Below are 21,604 nucleotides of genomic sequence, written 5' to 3'. Positions count from 1 at the left end.
CTTAGGCACAATAAAGGTCAAAGTGACCGGTGAGCGCTGTTGTCGTCTTTTGAATAGAAATGGCCCCCAGTGTATCTCAATGTTGTTAGATACATGTTAGCACAATATAGTAGACTAAAATTAGTCTGTATTAGGCAATTGTTGGTTTTCTTCAGCACAGCAGAGAGAGCCAGGAGTAGCACCGCCTGCACACTGTTGAATAAGCTACTAAATTATTGTGTACTTCATCTGTGTGTATAGTCTGCTCAGCTTAAAGGAATTGTGTGTTACAGTTTATGCCAATCCCGCCTCACCCCGCAGATCTTTATTAGGGGGGACATGAGCAGACTGGCAGATCTATGGCAGAGATCCACCCCAGTCAGTGCATGTCACAGTGGCAACAGTAGCTTGTGTCCCCTAGGGCATCGATCCAGCCATATAATAATGGTCATAAGGAGGAGTGTGCAAGTGGTGTCTCGATTCAGTGTACCTTATTCATTGTATTGCAAAGTGCTACAATGTGGGCCTGTCTGTAAAAAATGTGAGTCTGCAGGTCTTGTAGGCTCAGTGAGTGGTCGCCTTTATATGGCGGATGTTGGGGGTAGTTACTCAAAATAGCAGTGGCAACGTAGATGCATTTGATGTCTTTTTGTCTCATCTGAAAGGCCCAGATAGGCACAATAATAATGAAGACATATAAAGTTTCCTCTGGGTACGCGTGATCTCCAATCTCAGGCAGGGCCCATCGCAGTGTCAGAGGCTGCTCAACGTGGGCCACAGAGCAAGCCTCTCCGCGGTTCTCACACCACTCGCACGGCATAACACATGCTGCATGGTCAGTCATTGCAGTAGTGGTGAGCCTCCAGCCCTCTCGCTGCAGCCTAAAAATATAAGGCATGGGCCCTTAACTTTGGTGTTCGCTCATGGTGTCTATGTCAGAGCCAATCCGTCTTCCTCCTTACAACTGTCTTGATCTCCCCACCCATAAGCGGCATTTTAGGCCTTGCAAAGTGACGGTCTTATATCGTCCGGCATTTGCCCTTTGTTCTTTCGTTGCTGCAGCGCTGTTTTTCCCTTCATAGCCAGGGTTGTTGCACTAGCAACAATGTGGCATTTCACTGTTTATGGTTCTCCACTCACTGTATTACAGCAGCCATCTTAGGCCTTGTGGCTGTCAGAAAGCTGTGTTGATATATTACTTTGTTTACTGGTGTGTTGGATCTAGAAACCCCTAGATCGATTACACAGTCTTCGCTATGCTGTCATCATCATTTTGGGATGAGAAGGGGCAGAATTTGGCAGATGATATATGATCATTCTCCCATACTGCAGGAGCCTCACTGAAGTGCTGCCATCTTGTGAGCCAACTTTCTGGTGCCCCCCATAGATATTAATTATCAAAATATACTATCAACGCTGAACTGGCTATCAAGTCCTGCTGCAAGGACTAGACAAACACTTTGAAGAAGAGTGGCATGGATGTACCATACTCCTAGTCTGTGCATATTGTTATTCATCCTTACACTGCCAGGGAAAAAGCATGATCTGGTGAATATAAAACACTGTACAAAGTTCTCCTTCTGAGAACATATCAGGTTGGCTGTTAATATGAGTTAATGTTGCCCAGGGCTAAGAGGAATAAAGCAGGAGCAGTTAGGAAGTGCACTGCTCACTGAGAGCTTATGTGTTGCACAGAGACAACCAGTGTTAGGTCGGTGCAGTTTTTGCTCCTGAAGTTGCCTGCCATTTGCTGTTGCCTTGTTTGCCATCTGCATGCCTGCTCCCATTACTGCCTCGGTAAGCAAAACAATTGCAGTATTCGGTCACAAGTCTGCTTCTTTGCCAAAATTATTAGCTGCTCTGCTGCATATCTTGTTTGTCTGCTCATTTGCTCATCCACTCCTGCTCACATGCCTGCTGCCTGTTTCCCCCGTCCACTGCTGTTTTTCCATGGGGGAGTTCAGGAATTTGGATTGGAGCAGGACTAGTGTTGGAGCACAGCAGTTGGTTGAGAATAGGACACTTTGTTATGGACTGATTTCTGGGGACTCCAAGTCCCAGCTTCCAGTGTGCCTTATGGAGGAGTGACAGAAGAGCAAGCAGCGCTACAAGAGGGCACCTTGTCCCCTGTGCCATGAGATGCACGAGCGATGCCCACACCTATTGGAGCCTGAGGGAGGCTGGGCTTGGCCCTTCCTCTCTCATCAACAGACTGTGCCCCTCACCACTGCACTTCAAGCAGGAAAACATATACATCGTTATGTAGTCTTTCACCCCTGAGTGGAGTTGGCCCATTTAGCTGTCCTAATTCAGACTTCCAACAGGCCCAGGCCTAGAACTCCATTCCTCTGGCGGGGTTTGTGGAATTCTGGCACTTTGTGCTACTTGGAGTAGCATGGAGTTCCCGAATTCTGTAATCTGGCATGGAGCGGAGTTCATTCATGCGTGCTAGATTGGGCTTTGGCGTTCTTTCGCAAGCACCGTGATGCTTCCGGGCCGCTATGGCGCACGCATGAGACCTGGCGCTTGCTTACGCTGCTTCCAGCTGCTTCCGGCCATGTGTGCGAGACTTTGTGTTTACCTGCACTGCTTATGGCCACAATGGCGGCCAAAACATTGCTGCTAACGAGCGTGAATGCACCTGGAGTAGATTTTCTATTTGAGCTGCATCTAAATCTAGTCAAAATGTGTTTTTCTGAGTGGAGTTTCTTCTCCAATGGACCCTTCAAGGTGAGAAGCCTTTTTTATTTTCAAAGAGGAACGAAGTGCCTCAGGGACTCCAACTTCCTGTCCAGCAGACTCCTCCCAGTCCTTTTCCATCTCTTGGTCACTTTTCTGTCAGATTTCGAGGTGGAAGGATCACTCTCTTGGTCTCCTGGATATACCTTTGGATTTAAGGACTTTGTTTTTGTGAAATCACACAAGTAAGTTCCAAAACTATAGAATAGGTATGTTGTTTGTTTGCTTGGCATGCATCAATATTTCTTTGCACTTTAATTTGATTAAAAAAATATATAGTGTTGGGTGCCTGGAATTTTAAGTATGGGCCTAGTTTTTTTTTCACATTTCATTGATTTTTCATATTTTGTAAATTGAAATTGTTACACAGCTCAGAGGTACCTGTCCTTTTCTACATGTTTGTAACATTTTCAATATTATTTTACTATGTGACCTATATTTCCATGGGGCCTTTTAGCCAGTAGGCCCAGCACTAGCAGCCATCCAGTCATCGGTTCATTAAATAAATATTTCAGTGGTATATGTTCTTAAAACTTCATTTAGGCCAGAAATGGCATTGCTTTAAAAAAAAGTGTATATGTTGTGTGGTAATATTTGATTGCTTGAGAGGATATGTGTACTGTTGTTGTGAAATGTTTATAGCTCAGTTAATTTTCGTGTTCTGCATTGCTGAATTTACATTAGTGTTTCTTCAGTGTTACCACAATTCCTCCTCATGGCCTGTGTGTGTGTTTGACATTGTCCACCATGTGTCATACTTCTCCACACCGTTTGGCCAGGGGCCATTTTGTGAAGCGTATGTCCATAGGCTTGCATGTGTCCTTTGTTCTCCATGCCTCCTTGTTTGCAGCTGTTGTTTGACAATGTGACTGGCAGCCATTTTCTGCATCCAGCTAGTGTGTCTTTGCCACAGGCTTGCGTGTGTTCTTCTTTGTTCTCCTTGTTGTTGTTGTTTGATTATGTGGCTGACAGCAGTTTTGACCATGCATACCGTGTCCATTTGCCCTAGGCTTGTATGTGTTCATTCTTTGTTCCCCATGCCTCTTTGTTGTTGTTGTTTCACCATGTGGCTGGTGACCATTTTGTGCATGCAGCCGGTGTTCCATTGCCATATGGTTGCATGTGTTCTTTCTTTGTCCCCATGACGCCTTGCTCTTTGTTGTTGTTGTTTGATCATGTGTCTGGCAGCAATTTTGTCCATCCAGCCAGTGTCCCTTTGCCATACGCTTATATGTGTTCTTTCTTTGTGATGCCTCCTTGTGCCTTGTTGTTGTTTCACCATGTGGGTGGTAGCCATTTTGTCCATTTAGCCAGTGTCCCTTTGCCATAGGCTAGCATGTGTTGCTTATTTGCCATGCCTTCTTGCTCCTGGTTGTTGTTTGACCATGTGGCTGGTGACTATTTTGTCCATCCATCCAGTGTCGCTATGCCATAGGTTGCATGTGTTCTTTGTTTGCCATGCTTCCTTGCTCCTTTTTGGTGTTGTACAATGTGCCTCGCAGCCATTTTGTGCCTCCAGCCAGAGTGTCTTCCATAGCCTTGCATAGCCTCTTCTTTGTTCACCATGCCTCCTTGCTTGTTGTTGTTTGACCATGTGGCTGACGGCCATTTTGTCCATCAGCCAGTATCCCTTTTCCATAGGCTTCCATGTGTCCGTTGTTTGCCGTGCCTTATTGCTATTATTTGACCATGTGGCTGGTAGTCATTTTGTGCATCCAGCCAGTATGTTTTTGCCAGTTGCCATAGGCTTTCATACAAACATCGTTAATTATTGATCATTTGTTTATTTTAAGTTTATATTTTATTGTTTTAGTTTTAGTTTCTATTTTATTTTTTATTTTGATGCTATAGTTTTTTAATTTATTTTTAATTTAATTTTTCTATTTTCTATTTGAACTTTGTATTTTTTTATTTTTTACTTTAATTTTTAATTTTTTCAATTTCTTGTTTTAATTTTAGGCTTTTTAAAACTTTTTTTTAGATTTTTGTATTTTTAATTTTTAATTTCATTTTATTCAATTCTGCATTTTGCCTTGTTCAATCCATCCACATCTTTTCCTCCATCCATCCATCCACCAAAGGCGCACAGCCGTACCATAGCATTCAGTTTCTTAGGTGTATAATAATTCAGTTTCTTCCTGGACATCCTGGCTGCGGTGCGCTGCAGACAAATCAGCAGCATAATTATTTTTTTATGATTATTCCGTTTCCCCTGGACCACATTGTAGCTATAGGTTTTCTTTATGGATTTTTCCATTTACTCATGTATCTCACTCTGACTTTCACAGGTGTCTCCTTTAAAACAGATGGAGATAAAGCAAAGAGCTATGTCTGCACGTTGAGCCGCCTGATTTGAAATTTAATTTTATGGTGTGGTGGTGTGGTCTGACTTTTACAATGTTTGATTAAATTGGTATGTGTTACATAAGTACCCACATCACTAAGATTGTATTTGTCTGTTCTATTTCAACCTGCAACAATGCCACTTTGTTTTTCTTGCTTGGTTGCTTTTAAATGCACAAGAAAAGAGACGTCACATTACCCTCAGTAGTGCCAAAGAGAAGACTGTACAGTTACTTCAGGTCCTCCAAACTTTTCTGCTTGTGCGTCTTAGCGCCACTGCCAAATTAGAGCTTAAGATGGCCTTATAGACAGTTGCTCACAATAAGGTGGTCAGTGAGAATAAGGAGCTTTCAACCAGTGGTGTACTGACTACAACCTTTTTCAGGAGACGTGTGCCTCTCCCCTGGCCTCCGGGGAGAAACCTGGGAGCAGCATTCCCATAATGTGTGTTTTTCAAACCTGGAAGACATCTTTTTTAAAAAATCTGTTTATTATATTTATGACGTAAACAAAAACGCATCAATTTAAGCAGTACAACTGAGATACTTAAAAGAGATAGGAGCAGAATAGGAAATGAGAGTAGATAGTAGGGGGTGTGAAGTTTATAGTTTGCTTAGTAAATGATCGCAGGTCTAGCGTTTAGTGGTCCGGCGGGGGGGGCAAGGCAACTGGGGAGGGGGCACGCATAAGAGGCGAGCAGGATATGAGTTATTAATTTCGAGCAGGGTGTGTTTGTCATGGGAGGAATGTACCACCGTGGGTGTTGCTTCGCAGCGATTCATCTTGGGCTTGTGCTTGTATGCTTATTGTCTACGTTCAAGTTAAGATTCGTAGTTGAGTGGTTGTGCGTACGGTATGTGTCGGTTGTTATGTCTTGGGTGTTTATTGTTCCAGCAGTCTAGGGAGGTCGGGTATCGTCTCTTTCCTGTAGTTGGTCTGCTAAGGAATCCCATATGTCTGCGCCCTTGATTACCACCCCTATGTCGCGCAATGTATGCAGTATCTGTATTTCTGCGTTGGCCCATCGCTGTAAGTCAGATATCCAGTGGCGGGAGTCTGGGGTGCTAGGTGATTTCCACTGCGTGGCGATGAGTCGTTTGAGGATAACAAATGCAAGATCTGCGCATCTATGTTTTTGTTTATCTTTGCTACGTCTACGCCGGATGCCCAATAGGCAGGACTCAGGGGTAGGTGCTAGAGGTATTCACAGCCATATTGCAGTTTGTTGTGTGATGTCTTGCCATACGCGGAGTAATGGTGGACAGTTCCAAGTCGTATGTAAGAAATCAGCTTCTGTGTTGCCAGATCTTGGGCAGTCAGGGCTTGCTTGAGGGTACATGCGATGGATGCGGTGTGGAGTCAAATATGTCTGATGTAGGTAGTTGAGTTGGGTATATCTGAAACGGGTGTCGCGCGATACCTCGCACGTGGTTGTGAGAGCCATGGACCATGTTTGTGTTGTAAGGGTTGTGTGTAGGGCTTTTTCCCATTTATTCTTGGCTTGTAACTGTAGCTCTTCTGGATTGGCCTGTAGTGTGTTGTGGATCCATGAAATTCGTGTTTGTATGCCGGTGTCTAAGAGCAATTCGTGTAGAATAGGTGATGACTGTGGTTCCCTGCTGCCATGCCCCCAAGTGTTACGTATTAAAGATTGCAGTGCACTGTACATAATGAAACTGCCCTGTCCTAGAGTATACGTCGTCGCAAGTGCTTCATAGGAGATAAATTGGCCCTCTGCGAATATTTCTCCCACTATTTGGAGACCTTTAGTGCCCCAATCAATAAGGCACGCTCGGCCATGTAGTTTGTGTATACCTGGGATGGCGAGTAATGGGATCTTGGGTGAGTATGGTGGTTTTCCAGACCCCCTATTCACGATCAGCCACTATTATCAGAATATTACCGTGGCTTGGGAGGGCCACGTGTCCTATAAGCCATTCCAGTGTGTTTAAGCTGGCCAGTTGTACGCCCACAGTGTGGCTTTCAGGATGAGTGGGATCTTGTAGCCAAATTAGGATCCAGTGCAACTGAGCTGCTGCGTAATAAAGCTCAAATTGTGGTACTCCCATCCCACCTCTGTCCAGCGGTAGACAGAGCTTAGCCAAGGCCACACAACTGCGTCCAGTGCTCCATATTAATTCTATTACATAACTTATTCAGCTGTGCAAAAAAAGTGCTAGGGAGCCATAATGGTAAGGCAGTGAAAAAATATAGTAGCCGAGGAAGTATAATCATTTTAATTAATGCCACTCTGCCCATAGGTGATAGCGGTAGTGCACACCAGAAGGGCAACGATCCTTTTATTGATCTAATCGCCCGGTCTAAGTTGCCCTCCTTAAGGTCGGATTCATCATGATATATGTGCACACCTAGGTATTTAAAAGTGATATAAGTCCATTGTGAATTGTGCTCGGTGGGTATATGGACCTGTGTGTCGGGTAATCGGCGCACGGGGAATAGACATGATTTAGCACAATTGACGCGTAAGCCGGATATGTCTCCGAAATAATTCAATAGTTGTAACAGGTTTGGTAGGGATTCAGAGTGGTTGCATATGTATATTAATGCATTGTCTGCGTATAAGGAGATGATGCGGTATTCCATGCCGTCCGGTATGCCACATCTTGTGGCTTCATTACGCAATTTAGCCGTGAGGGGTTCGATGGCTAGTGCGAACAGGAGTGGTGACAGGGGGCATCCCTGGCGTGTGCCTCTACCAATCTCAAATTTTTCCGAGGCGATAGTACCAGTTTTAACTTGTGCTATGGGGTCGGAGTATAGGATAGATATCCAACTTGTGAACGCTGTGCCAAATCCCATTAACTGCAGAGTGCCCATCAGGTATGGCCAACCTAGTGTGTCGAATGCTTTTTCGACGTCTAGTGAGCCCGCCACTCTAGAGTAATCTGCGTCAAACGCAATAGGTTCCTGATGTTAATGGAAGTGCTGCGTCCACGTATGAATCCGGATTGATCTGGGTGTATCAGGGAGGAGATTATTGGGAGAAGCTGGTTCGCCAGTACCTTGCCGAATATTTTACAGTCCGTATTTAGTAGTGACAGGGGTCGGTAAGAGCGTACGTCTAGTGGGTCACAACCCTTTTTATGGAGGACTACAATTGTTGCTTCGCGTTGTGAATATGAGAGACGACCTGTTTCAAATGCCTCCTGCAGCATAGTCAGATACGGAGTGAGCGTTTGTAATGAAAAAGTCTGGTAGTACTCGATCGGTAGTCCGTCACCCCCTGGAGCCATATTGTGGACTAGTTGTTGCAATGCTTGCTTTATTTCGTCACTTTCTATGCGTTTGTCTAGTTCTAGTGCTTGTGCTGCCGCTAGGCGATTTACATGGGAGGTCCTGAAAAAATCTTGTATTTGTTTGGCGAGTGGGGGAGGTTCTGCCTGATATAACATTGCATAGTACTGCTTGAATGCGTAATTTATTTCTGATTGTGTATTCACAATCACACCAATATCTAGGTGAATGGCGTTTATAGGAGTATGCCGCTGAGTCCCTTTCGCTGACCAAGCCAGCATGCGGCTGGATCGATTACCCTCGGCGTGCAGGTGCGCCATGCAGTGTCAATAGTCAAATTTTCATAAACGGGATTCAATGTTGCCCCATTGCTTTTTGAGTTGGATCGTGGCATTGCTAGCAGCGCAGTTTGAGGCTGCTTCACATTCCGCCTTAAGTAATTTATTTTCCGTATCATGTAGCTCTGAGAGTAAAGTGCGTCGAATACCTCCTGCAGCCCCGATACACATGCCCCTGGCTACCACCTTGTGTCCGTCCCACTCGATCGCGCGTGTTGTGGTTGTTTGGTTATTAATTGTGAAGTAGGACGCTATGGTGTCAGCTAGTTGTTCCCGGAAGGGCAAGTCGCGCAACAGGGTGGGTTGTAAGCGCCAAGTAGGTGTTCGTGATAGCTGAGTGCCCCATCTCAGGGTGGCGATTAAAGGACAATGATCCGATAGGGTTTTGCCCAAATAATTGGCGCTGTGTATTAAGTGTGTTATTGGGACTCGAGTAAGTCAATCCGTGTGTGAAGGTTGTGTACCGGTGAATAAAAAGAGTATTCTTTGTCAATGGGATGGAGACTTCTCCATGCCTCGTGTAGCCTCCGTTCTGTTGTCCAGGATCTTAGCGTCTCAGATACCCGTCTGCTAGGGGCGCTTGCTATTGGCGGGTGTGATCTGTCCATTGAGATGTCCATTACACTGTTAAAGTCACCACCCCAGATAATTGGTATGGACTGGTCTTGTGAGATCTGTGCAGATGTGGCCCGCAGGAATTCCCCTTGTCCCGTATTTGGTGCATATATACCGGCTATAGTTAATTGTCTACCATCCAGCTCTCCAATGAGGCAGACATATCTGCCATCTGTGTCTTTATATGTGCTTTGGACCCCGTAGGGGACTCCTGAAGCGATCCAAATTAGTACTCCCTTTGCATATGTTGAGACTTTAGTGCCATAGACAGTGCCCAGCCAACTCTTATTAATTTCCCCTAGTTCTTGTGTAGTGGCATGGGTCTCCTGTAGTATAGCTATATGCGCCTTGTGGCGTCTGAGGTAGGCGTGTACTCTGCGTCTTTTAGTAGGATTGGCCAAGCCCCTTACATTCCAGGTTACAATATTATATGTCATTGAAACATTTTGTGGTCGCACCGCAAGCGGTACGCGTCTTTAGATAGAATTTGCCGCATCCCCCCACCCCCCAGCCCCCATCCCCTCCGGTTCGGGCCACCCCAGTGTAGAATGATTAGCACATACTTTAGAGAATTAAGAGTGAGAGGAATAAGGAAGAAAGGAAGAAAAAAGAGGAAGTGTGAGTAACCAGGCACAACAGGTGCAAGAGTGGCCTTGAGCCGATTCATGTCCACACGGGAACCCATCTGGGTTAGGAGGCTGCTGTAGTAAATGGTCCAAGGTGGCCGCAAGGTCCGGCCTGATCGGATGACGCCGTGTCCCGTTCAGGCACGATGTGGTCTCCGAGAGGGATTCCAATTTGTTTGGTGTGGTACGTGTTAGGGCAGCGCATCTCCCCCCCCACAGGCAGGTTAAGGGGTGATGATCATTTCCGGGATGTGGGGTCTGCCCGGGTGATGACAAGGACTGCCTTTACAGGTTGGAGAGTACGCCGGCTGCAGTCACATAGAGTTTGTATCTTACGAGATAGATTGATCGCTGCATTTACGTGTTATTTTTAAAGGTCGTCCGCCGTGCGCGGCGTGATCGCCGGCCCCGAGATCAAAGGGGCCACGGGGGGGCTCTGCAGGGTCCCAACCGAGTCCGAGGCACAGGATTCGCGTTTGTGTTGCATTCGTAAGTTCGAAAACCTTTTTGACGTCCTTTAGCGCTTGGGCTTGCCCATCCGCTGCTTGTTTTTCAGTGGGACGTGATCCGGTTCTGGATTTCGATTTCCTTTTCTTGCGCGTCTGTTGTGTTAGCCATTCCTTTTGCTCTGAATGTTCATCTGTAGGGTCCGCTAAGCCCTTGGCGTAGATCCAAGTCCAGACATCTTCTGAGGACGGGAAGACGTGGGTTCTGTCGCCATCCACTACACGTAGTCTGGCAGGGTACATGAGGGAGTATGAAAAGTTCTTGTCGCGTAGTACTTGTTTTGCTTTGGTGAATGTGGCACGTTTGCGTTGGACCTCTGCTGTATAGTCTGGGTAGGCTGTGATTTTAGCGTTTTCGTTGTGTCGACAGGACCCAGCGCGCGGAAGCCCTTAAGATGTGATCTCTGTCACGGTAATTCAATAGCCTGGCTATTAATTGGCGAGGGGGGGTCGTCGGGCGTGCGGGTCCACCGGGAATCCGGTGCGCTCGCTCCACCGAGAGGAGAGGGGAGGCCTCCTGTTTCAGTATGTGATCTTTTAGCCAGCGCTCTAGGAATGACTCTGCGTTAGGGAGTTCAATTCGCTCCGGGAATCCCAGGAATCTAATGTTATTACGGCGTGAGCGGCCCTCCGCATCCTCCGCTCGTCTTTGGAGCTGTATTATCTCAGATTCCTGTTGTTGTATTCGGGTTTTCATGTCCTCGATATTTGGTTGAGATATTTCTAGAGTTGATTCAACAGTGGTTACTCTGTCTGCTAGCTTTCGGTGTTCAGTGCGCAGTATAGTGACTTCCACTGCCATCGCACCTATCTTTCCTTCTAGGGATGTTTTAGTATCTAATATTGCCTGTAGTACCTTGTCAATTTGTATAGAGTGAGCGGCTAGCGTTTCAGTCACTTTATGCAGGGCTGTGGAGCGTGAGTCTGAGCCCTTCATCAGTAGCAGGTCCTCGAGCCTGGCCTCCACCTGGCCCCTCGGCGGTTTCGGCTTCACCATTGTGGTGTGCACTTTGAATGCACTTTGTGCTCCGTAGTGATTTAGGTGGACAGTTTATACAGTTCCGATATTTGTATTGTGCTTTGATTTCAAGGTTTCGGGAGAAGGTCTTTATATATCACAATTAGGCCATTTTTATTTTTTTTACTTTCCCCGCTGCGTTGTTACATCTGCATGGCGACTTTTATAACATCCAGCATGGTGAGCGCACAGAGGGAGCACCCATATGGATCTTGGTTCCAGGATGTGGGGCGACCGTGGAGCCCGCCCGGTGAGTGGTAGAGAGTGGCGCCCCACGGGCGCTCCCCAGGGTAGTGACGTGTGCCGGGCGGCAGGCACGCAGGGGTATGATGCGTTCGGCAAGAGTCATGCGCCGGATATTTGCAGTTGATGATTGCGCTTGCGTCTGTGTGTTCTATGCAGGGAAAGAGTCAGTATTGCTCCCAAGCATTGCACAAAAGAAGTGTCATTGAGCCTTATTTCGCTGGTAGGTGTGGTGGTTAACTCACAGAGTGAGTAGAGCACGAATTGCTTGATTTCTGGGCCCAGGGCCCCCCCCCAAGTCACTCCGTCAAAAGGGCACAGCGTAGTTTGAGTTCCCCTCTGATCTCCGGTGTATTTTATGTGCAAGATATAGTTAGCGCTTCTCACTTTGCAGGGTTCCGTACCTCATCTCAGACCCAATGGCCCAGCCGCGCAGAGCCATCCCGGCGAGCGCTGGACAGCGGCGCCCCATGGGCGCTCCCCGGGGCAGTGTTGTGTGCCCGGCGGTAGGCGTGTGGGGGTATGATGCGTTCGCCAAGAGTCATGCGCCGGATATTTGCAGTTGATGATTGCGCGTTATAGCACTCACGTCTGTGCGTTCTATGCAGGGAAAGAGTCAGTATTGCTCCCAAGCATTATACAAAAGAAGAAGTGTCATTGAGCCTTATTTTGCTGGTGGGTGTGGTGGTTAACTCACAGAATGAGTAGAACACGAATTGCTTGACTTCTGGGCCCAGGGGCTCCCCCAAGTCACTCCGTTAAAAGGGCACAGCGTAGTTTGAGTTCCCCTCTGATCTCCGGTGTATTTTTTGTGCAAGAAATAGTTAGCGCTTCTCGCTTTGCAGGGCCCAGTACCTCATCTTAGGCCCGACGGCCCAGCCGCGCACTCCAGTGGGGACCGAGGCCCCCGTCCTGCACCGCCGGATTCTTCTTCGGCACGCAGGTGTTCAGTGTTATTGGGCAGCAGCTCTGAGCGGTAAGCCACGCCGGTCCTCGTCTGTCCCGTACCGCGGCCCCTTCCTCGTCCTTAGCTGGATCGCAGTCAGGCCACGCTGCCAGGCGCGCGCTCGGCATCCGGGCCCTGTTTTCCGCCTTTCAGAGTTGCGAACCCCCGTCTGGTTGGGCGCATTCAGCACACGCCTCCGCAAGGGACGGCACCCCCAGGGGCGCCCCCGCAGGGCTCCACCTTCACCACCCGCCACGGGGGTGTCCCTCCGTACCTGCTCGCAGGGATCGGCAGCCCCGACCGCTGGTCCGCTCGGCTCCACGCCGTGTCCACGTCTCTGTCTCCGCCCGGCCCCGAACGAGCCGCGGCGTCGGTCGGGTCTAATCTTCGGAGTCTCGGGAGATTGTTGCGTACCAGGCACGCAGGTCCAGTGTTTTTTATTGCCTGGGGACAGAGAGATTACAGGATAATTTTAGGCCGTGTGCGGAGCTCTGATTCAAGCGACCGCACTCGCCGCCATCTTGGCCACGTCCCCTCAAACCTGGAAGACATAGAGATACTACCTTGGGTCTCTCTGGAGCAGAAGAACTGTTAGCAAAGCATTTATTTGAACTGTGTCATGCTTATCCCTTCATAGTTTTCTTCCTTAACAGATATATGATGGTGTGCTGCTCAGCGCCCAATGAATATTTTTGTGGTTTTTTTTTGTGTATTGTTTGTCTTTGTCATACCTTTCCCCAAATCCCTTTTCCCATTCATTCATTGAGCCCCTAACGCTCTTGCCCCGGGCTGTGATTTATTGAGGTGTGACTTAATTTTACACTATAAATTTATCACTCACTTGCTGGGGCGAATGGGTTGAAAGTGACACCAACTCACTGCATTACCTTCTATTAACTGAGTAATATTCCACACTGGCCCCATAAACATCATCATTCATGCCTTGTGTTGTGTTTTGTGTAACAATTTAACCTTGTCCAATCACTCTTGACTCTGAGTCCAGTTCTCATGACTCTATGATTTCATAATCTAAGTTTCATTTTTTAAATACTAGCTCCCCACCATTGCTCAGAAGATGTTGATATTGCTAGTTATTATTATCATATTGGGTCTTCTTTGTTGTGTGTCAAATACTGTCATTGTGGTAGTCTGATCTCAGTCTCCTTAAAGTTATGATACAATACGACTCACCAACTCTCTGTTTTCTTTCAATCTGCTTGACATTGATGGATAACCCTTTGAATAATCCCGAGTTGGAGTTTAAAAAGGTGGGAGTGACACCTTCTTTCTTCCCTGTTAGTGTGCTAGCCTGCTACTAGTACTACTACCACTCCCTTAAAGAATAAAGATGCGACCTTGGGAAGAACCCTGCAGTAAGAAGGCCCCCTCAATTCACATATTCAGGTAAGAGAAGAGCTATAGATTGAAGTGAACTTGTTTAGTTAGCACTTAACTCCTACTGAAGAAAATGTTGTTTGTCTGTATCTAGGCTTATGTAGGCAATATAGGCAATGGCAACCATCCCCTTGTGGTCACTATAGTTTCAAAGGGCAGTAGAGCACGGGTATAATTACATACACTTTATTTGCAGATTTAAAATATAGGCTACACTAAAAGACAGCAGTGCAAACTAAAACACCAAAATAAACATTTGAGGCATAAATCAAGTAAAATAAACTATCCCCTTTTTATTGTTAACAAATACAAAAACCCACCCTTTCTACCCACAACAGGCCTACTTCTCTCCCAAAATTAATAGCCCCATCCCCAAAAACACCATCTAAAAGTCCAATGTGAAACCCAGTCCCAGCTCCCTCCCCACCCTCTCTGCCCACAAGTGCCTCCCCCCAGAAAACAATTAAAAAAGGGCTTAGAAGAAGGCACTGCGTATATGGGTCTGGAGCTGGTCCAGGCTCTGTTCGATACTGGTGAGCTGGCTCTCCACATCCTCAATCCTCTGCAGGATATGGTGGAGCAATGCCCTGTCAAAGTGGGAAGGGGCGGCAGCAGGTTTCATCAGGGATCATGACTTCTGGTAGTGGCGCTGGCGATGTAGTGGCTGGGGGGCCGAAGAAGGGGGCTGGCATGCTGCTGAGATGGGTCCTAGGTCAGAGGCAGCTATTTTACCCTCTTCCTCCTCCAGGACCAGCAACCGGCGGTATCCAGCCCGAATGTTCTCCAGCCTTTGCAGCCGCAGACAGGCCACTATTTCCTGCCTGATGGGTTGTGCTGGTCGACCAGCGAGAGTAGCAATAGAGAAAACACAAAAAATAAAAAAGAGAAAAACAAAAATAAAAAAGAACATTTATAAACAATGCTCTTAATAAATGATTCTTTAAAAGTAGGTCATGGGTGGTATAGTAGCAGTACATTGCTGGTTTCCTAGGGCCATTGGAATTTGACGTGATTTTTATGATTCGGAGATTCACAGGGCCAATTTTATTTGTTCGCCTACATATGCCTCACATAAAAAGCACTGACTGTCTGGTAGAAAACAATTAAGGCAGAGTAAAACCAGACTAAAACGACCGTGATTTCCTTTTTTTTCTTTCAGTGGCTGTTCTAGTAAATATCAATAAATAAATCAATGCTCTTGTAAAGTGCGGCTAATCACCTATCAGGGTCTCAAGGCACTGTGGGTTGTGGGAGTTCAGTCGAAGAGCCAGGTCTTCAGATCCTTCATAAATTGAGGTAGTGAGGGTGATTACCTAAGGTGTAGTGGAAGAGCATTCCAGGTCTTTGTGGTGAGGTAAGAGAAGGATCTTTCTCTGATTGAGTTCTTGCATATCCTTGGGGTTGTGGCGCAGGCCAGTTGGGTGGAGCGGTGGTGTCTTGTGGGCATGTGGAAGGTCAGGTGATGGTTGAAGTATGTTGGTCCAATGTTGAAGAGGGCCTTGTAGGTGTGCATGAGGAGCTTGAAGGTGATTCTTTTGTTGAACTAAAGTAAGGCATTATGCACTATGGAGTACACGTTTTTGTGCCAAATAAATGGAGGAATGCTAGCCAGCCCTTTGGGTACTTTGCTACTGTCTGCAGCTGGGACAGCTATAGTTGACAGTTATCTATCTTTAATTCCAGTGGCCCTGCTGTTCCCCAGTTTCTATACTGACTCCAAACAGACAGATGAATAAATAAGATATGTCACACATGTTACCTATAAAATGAGGATATATTATCATGTTTGCTGTAAGTAGATGGTGGGGAAGAAAATGTACTGCACTACAGGGAAAGAAACAGGCTATATAGATTGTATTTGGCATGTTAGTCACAGAGTATCCCTTACGCCAAACTTGAAATAAAACGGGGCACCAACTAGTCCCACTTTACTCAATGGCCTCACCCACCACCACAAATTCTTTCCAGCAAATTCATTCACTGTGCAGTAAGGAAAGGAAACTTGACTTACTGTAATGCAGAGTAAGGCAGATGATTTAGCAGGGTACGTAGAGCGTTTGCTATAGAATAGAGGGGTGGCACTGATCATCACTTCATCATGTGCCTACGTTTTGCCATATTTAGTCACTGTACAGACGAAAGTCTAAAGGGAAAAATCTGAGCAGGTGAAAAATAAATTTGCTATGGGAAACCATGAAATATATTTTGGAAACACTTCACATGGTCAATAAAATGCGATAAATCCCAAGAATTCAATTTTTATTTTGTTTGGTAGGCTGGGATGGAAGAACTTAGGAAAGAATGAAGGAGTGCAGTGACATACTAAGTGGTGACTGAGTGAGTGAAGGGAAACAGCACATCTTGTGTATTCAGTTTGCAATGCATTGACAACTTTGTAAATGGTGCATTAACTGAAGCAGATACACATTGCAAAGCCAGCACTACAGGCACGAGTTGAACCATACTGCACTTCTTCAGTCATGGGTGGCAAAATCAAATGCCATGGGGAGGGTAGGGGGTTGATGAATGATGATGGATTTGATACATATCTGCCTCAGTTAACAAATACCAATGGATTAGAACACAAATTAAAATACATCCCACTTTGAACTGTAACTTTTTTTCTTCATACTATATTCACCCATAACCACCATGATGTAGGATTTACTTTTTCTCATCCAGTCTTTCACCAAAATTCACAGTCCATTATCAATCACTTCAGTATCCACTATCCACCCTTTCTTTCAATCATCCTTTAACCCATCCATCCATTTACCCTTTACTCACTCACGCATCCCTTCACCCACCCACACATCCTTTCCTTTCACTCATTTCACCCATCCTTTCTTTTAACCTTCTGTTCTTTCCCATTTCCATCAAATCATAATTTTTAGTGTACATTATATGTGGTTTTGCTGAGGGGGTGGGGGGTTCACAATCACGCCCTTGTAGCTAGTGAGTATTAGTAATTGTCAATAAGCATGCAATGTGACTTACCACTGCTTACCCTGCCGCTGCTTCGCCCCCTGATCCATGTGTTCCTGCAGCAGAACTTGAGCTGGCTCCGCTGGTTGACAGTAACAGTTTTCCAATGCCAGGTACATCTCTCCTTCATTTTTTAAATTATAAAAAATTGAAATGCAAAACATCACTAGAGTTTGGTTAGCATTACAGTATCTTCTATTCAAAATATCACTCTGAGCATTTTGTTGATTCACAATGTTGGAAAAGACTGGTTGTCAAGCCAACCAAAAGCTTTGCATAATTGAGGGGCACAGCTATAGCCTATGATGATGATGACTCAGAATCACTGATGCACAATGAAGGAGTGGAATAAAAATTGTCAATGAGAGACAGAAAAAAGATAACGCAGGGATAACAAAAATGAAGTAGGACAGTTGGAAAAAAGGAGACAGTATTAAAAAAGTAAAAAGGACACAATTAAAAGTAATATAATAGTGGGTAGAGGTAACAGTTAGGGGAATAATAACAATAATATTGATAAAGAATAGGACTTACTGGGGTGAGCAGAGCACTCAGCATCGGTGCTGGTAGTTTGGCACCTCCGCAGCTCCTGTCGGATCCCCCTTTGTGGTGCCCCTTTTCTTGCCCTTGGGTGCTGATGGAAGAAATAAAGAAGATAAAAAAGAGATTAGTGGTACAGTTCATAGCCACAAACATTTATAACAGGCAAGTGCGGTAACATTGTACTTACCTAAATCAGATCGCCTATGGTACTAGTATGATCCACTATCATTGAGACGGCTATACTCCTAAAAGCCCTATTCCAAATTTCCTTAATAAAACCTACAGCTAGAACTGATGCACGAACTTTGATTCTATTCTCATTTCTCAATTCCCTTGATGGACCAACCTCCTTTTTTTGCAATGCATTGAAGCATACTATTAGTACACATCACTGTGAAATTGCCTGGGACTGTACGAGCTACATAAAGAAAGCCACAGAGAATGCTAAATCACTGATATCAGTTATTCACTATGGTGACAGGTGGGCAGAGGAGTCTGCATTGCAATGGCTTCTTAAATAATCAGTCAAAGTGAACACTGGCGAGTACAATGAGGTAGCTCCGAGCACCTGACCAGCTCAAACTGGATTCCATAATAATATTCTTAACGTAAACTAAACGTAATTTGCCTGAGAGTGTAAGCAGCATGCTATTCAGAAAAAAAGTCAGCAAAACACAACAAATAATGAATACTCTCCGAGCCCCGGAATCTCAACACCTAGCAAGTCAAGCAGGTGCTCCATGCAGTTAATGATATATGCCAACGAGTGTGTCATCTGCTGGGTGGTTCGCTGGACCTAGGTCGTGTGCTAGGCGCACCTGCGCACCTTCCTGCAATGCAGACGATGCTCCCACAGGGGGTAACAGCAGCCAGGCCTGCCACCTGCTGCCACCTACTGTCAGCATGGAGGGGAGGTCACGCTGCCGATAGAAAACCAGTGCTGCTACCTCCACCTCACAAAAGATGGGCTGCATCCCATGGTGTTGCTGCTTCCTACAAGGTAGATGGCTGGTGGTGGCTGTCGGGGGCCGGGCACTGCTGCTCCCCTGTTTGCCACCACCACCCTGCTCTGCCATGGCATTGGGTGATGGGGTGAAGAAAAGAAACAGGAGGAGAAGGAGGAAATAAGAATAACTAAGGAATTACAGGGAAAATTAAACAAAAATACAAAATCCCAAAAAGCACAAAAAAATGAAACGTGTAAAAATATACAGACACACAAAGACACCATAATACAATAAATAAAAATGAGGGGTAGATTAATTAGGAGAGTGGAGGATTGAAAAGATTATTGATGGATGAAAAAAACAGGCACAGCACCATAAAGTGAATAAAAACAAGATGGCCATGCCATGCAAACCACAAGGTGCCATTTGTGCTTGATTTTGAACGTAAGTACGTACTCTACATTGCGTTTGACATTAAGCAAAACACTAACAGGTGTGGCGGGAAACTCTGCCCGCCTGCCGAATTCCGCTTAGCGCGGCAGAGTTTTTTTTACCACTTTGCAGAGCGTGACTCTGTGCACTCCGTCCAATCCTAATTTCCAAGTGATTATCATGTATTACTGAACTCTGCTGATCTTGTCTAATCTGAAAGGCTCTCATCAGAGGGCTGATGGTACCTTTTAATCCCTTCAATTAATTGTCCTGTTTTCTTTCCGGCCTCAATGTTTCATTGGTGATTGTTTTTCAACCTAGTTGTTACACAATCTAATCGCGCAGGGTGTTGGTTTTTAGGGAAAAGAATTGGCGCTCTGAGAACTCGAGGTAATTGCAAAGCACTGACGGTATCACACACGGTGCACTCCTGGGGGCCTACATCCCTAACCCCCTAACTGTAAGGAAAACAAACAGAAAATTGTCATACAAATAGGAGGCACTCAGTGAATTTGTCTAGTTAATATAAATAGATAGATATGAATGTGTTCCGTATAGTCTCTGTAGTTTCCTTGGAAGAAGAAAAGCACCAAACTTGGATATCACTGGATGGTGTGACATGTAGTCCAGAAGTGAAGAGGCAGTCTGCAACGTAGTTCCAACAAATATAGGGTTAATTATAAATTTTCAAATTCAAACCAATCAATAGTGAGTCTGCCAATCATCATATCCACGTTGTTACTTGGTTATGTTCAAACCCAACAGCCAGGGTTTATTATAAATGTTCAAATTAAATCCAGTCAGTACTAAGTCTGCCAATCATCATATCCATGATGTTACTTGGTTATGTTCAAACCCAACAACCAACACATGTTTCGTCCAGGGACCACCCCATCGACTTCATCAGGGCTGAAAATGTATTCAAAACATGAGCTATATAAGCATAATGATAGTCATCAAGTACCGAAAGACACAAAGTTATAAACTAAACCCTTCACCATAGGAAAGGTGGGATAGATACAAGATTGACAAATGTAAACAGTAAAAGAAAGAGTCCAAATCAATCGAAATCACCTAAAATCGTGAGTATACGCAGGATATTGCTAGCCTTCCAATCCGAGTAAAAACGTGCTCGAACCAATATTAGTGCCCACATCTAACAATGAAAAAGAAACACACATAGAAGGCTTAACCTCATTCACTAGCGTCTCTCAAAGTATTGCAACAGCAAACTGGAAATGATTGTGTGATGAGCCGGTGTCGTGCGCTTAAATATTGCTGAAAGAACCCTGATTAATCAATTAAACTGTACCTGCAAGATAAAGCAATTCTTCATCCTTTTATTTTAATGGCGATAATCCATGTATCTCATATCTGTAAGTTATTTTGGTGTTTCAATCAAACATTGCGGTAAGAGATGACACCCAAATCTGTAAAATGGTAAATATCATCAGCGTAAATTTTAGTGAGCCAATGCTCTTCATTTCGCCAAGATCGAAATAAGTATTCAAAAATAACATATCGAAATCCATGCCGCACTGACCATAAGCGCACGAACCCACCTGGGATATGACTCCGTAGCTGCACCGCCATGGCGGCGTGACTATCAGAAAAAGTGCTCCGGTTGCGAGTACGCTACTCCGTTTCACGCCCGGAAGAGCTATAACTACTAAATGGTTAGAGATAAACAAGGGACTGTGAACGTCCCTCCACCAATTACCGCATTACCCGAAAGCATCTTAGTAGTGAGAGAAAGAGAACTCCAGTACTTAGCGGTTTCGGCCATTACGCCTCTAACCGCGATATTCCTTTGTGGTTATTTAATAAAAAGAGAGAAATGACCACATTAATCCAAAAGGACTCAAGGGTGTAAATAATCCACCCCAAGAATAATTGGAGAATTAATTACAAGGTAATAAGAAGCCATACCAAACTCCAACAGTGAGACGCTACATTAGATATAAATTAGGCAAACGGTGTCCACAGTTGTGGTGTGTGAAGAAAATAAATGGTGAATATAGCCCATCTACCAATTATTATACTTAACAAGAATTGTAACCCTGGTGTTTGATGATGTCGTTAATCCAATATATCTCATATATTGTATGTTAGAATTCGTACGTCACTTTTCTATGAGCTAATATGTGTGGGCAGAGTATAACTAGCATACATTGCAGAATATATCCAAAACATGATATTTGTAGGTACAACCTTAACAACCTTAGAAATAATATTGAGCAAGTATTAAATCTGCATTAACAACAACAGTATTTTAACATACAATATGACAAGACATTGTACAAACGCAAATTCAAGTATAAAAAAAAAAAGGCAGATATGTAGTACATGACCTCATGTTGCATATCCCCCTATCAGTATAATATGCCCCCATTGTCAGAGGGACATTAATCAATTGAACATAGACCAAATTGACAAAAGAATTTGCTTTTCAGCTACACTCATTCACCAAGGAAGTATTCAAGTTCTCAATCTGTGTTGAGGCCTTCCTCCACTGCCCTGAGATGCAATATCCACATTGCCTCCCTTCTACGGAGGACAAGTTCTCTATTACTCCCTCTGGGGTCTTGTGGTATAAGGCCAATACCAAAGAATTCAAAAGTCTTGCGAGCGCCCTGTGCCTCGCATGTCATAATGTATGCTACCAACGGGTGTCTCACATCCTCATGCGATAAA

At 45.1% G+C, this 21,604-nt stretch overlaps 1 protein-coding gene across 4 annotated transcripts in view; it reads left to right on the top strand.

Moving 5' to 3' along the window:
- Window positions 1-21,604, top strand: part of LOC138247224 (adenosine deaminase-like) — a 206,377-nt gene that overhangs the window by 20,195 nt on the left and 164,578 nt on the right. The window contains exon 2 of one of the 4 annotated variants that reach the window (XM_069201959.1): window positions 13,909-14,012. The exons of the other annotated variants lie outside the window; for them this stretch is intronic. The gene's annotated coding sequence lies outside the window, so the exon portion shown is untranslated. The remainder of the gene's footprint in view (window positions 1-13,908; window positions 14,013-21,604) is intronic. 4 annotated transcript variants of the gene reach the window in all.

This window comes from Pleurodeles waltl, chromosome 7 (genome assembly GCF_031143425.1).
Source record: "Pleurodeles waltl isolate 20211129_DDA chromosome 7, aPleWal1.hap1.20221129, whole genome shotgun sequence".
Taxonomy (NCBI): domain Eukaryota; kingdom Metazoa; phylum Chordata; class Amphibia; order Caudata; family Salamandridae; genus Pleurodeles; species Pleurodeles waltl.
The sequence above is the reverse complement of the archived record's forward strand: the minus strand, read 5'-3'. Positions and strand labels throughout refer to the sequence as shown.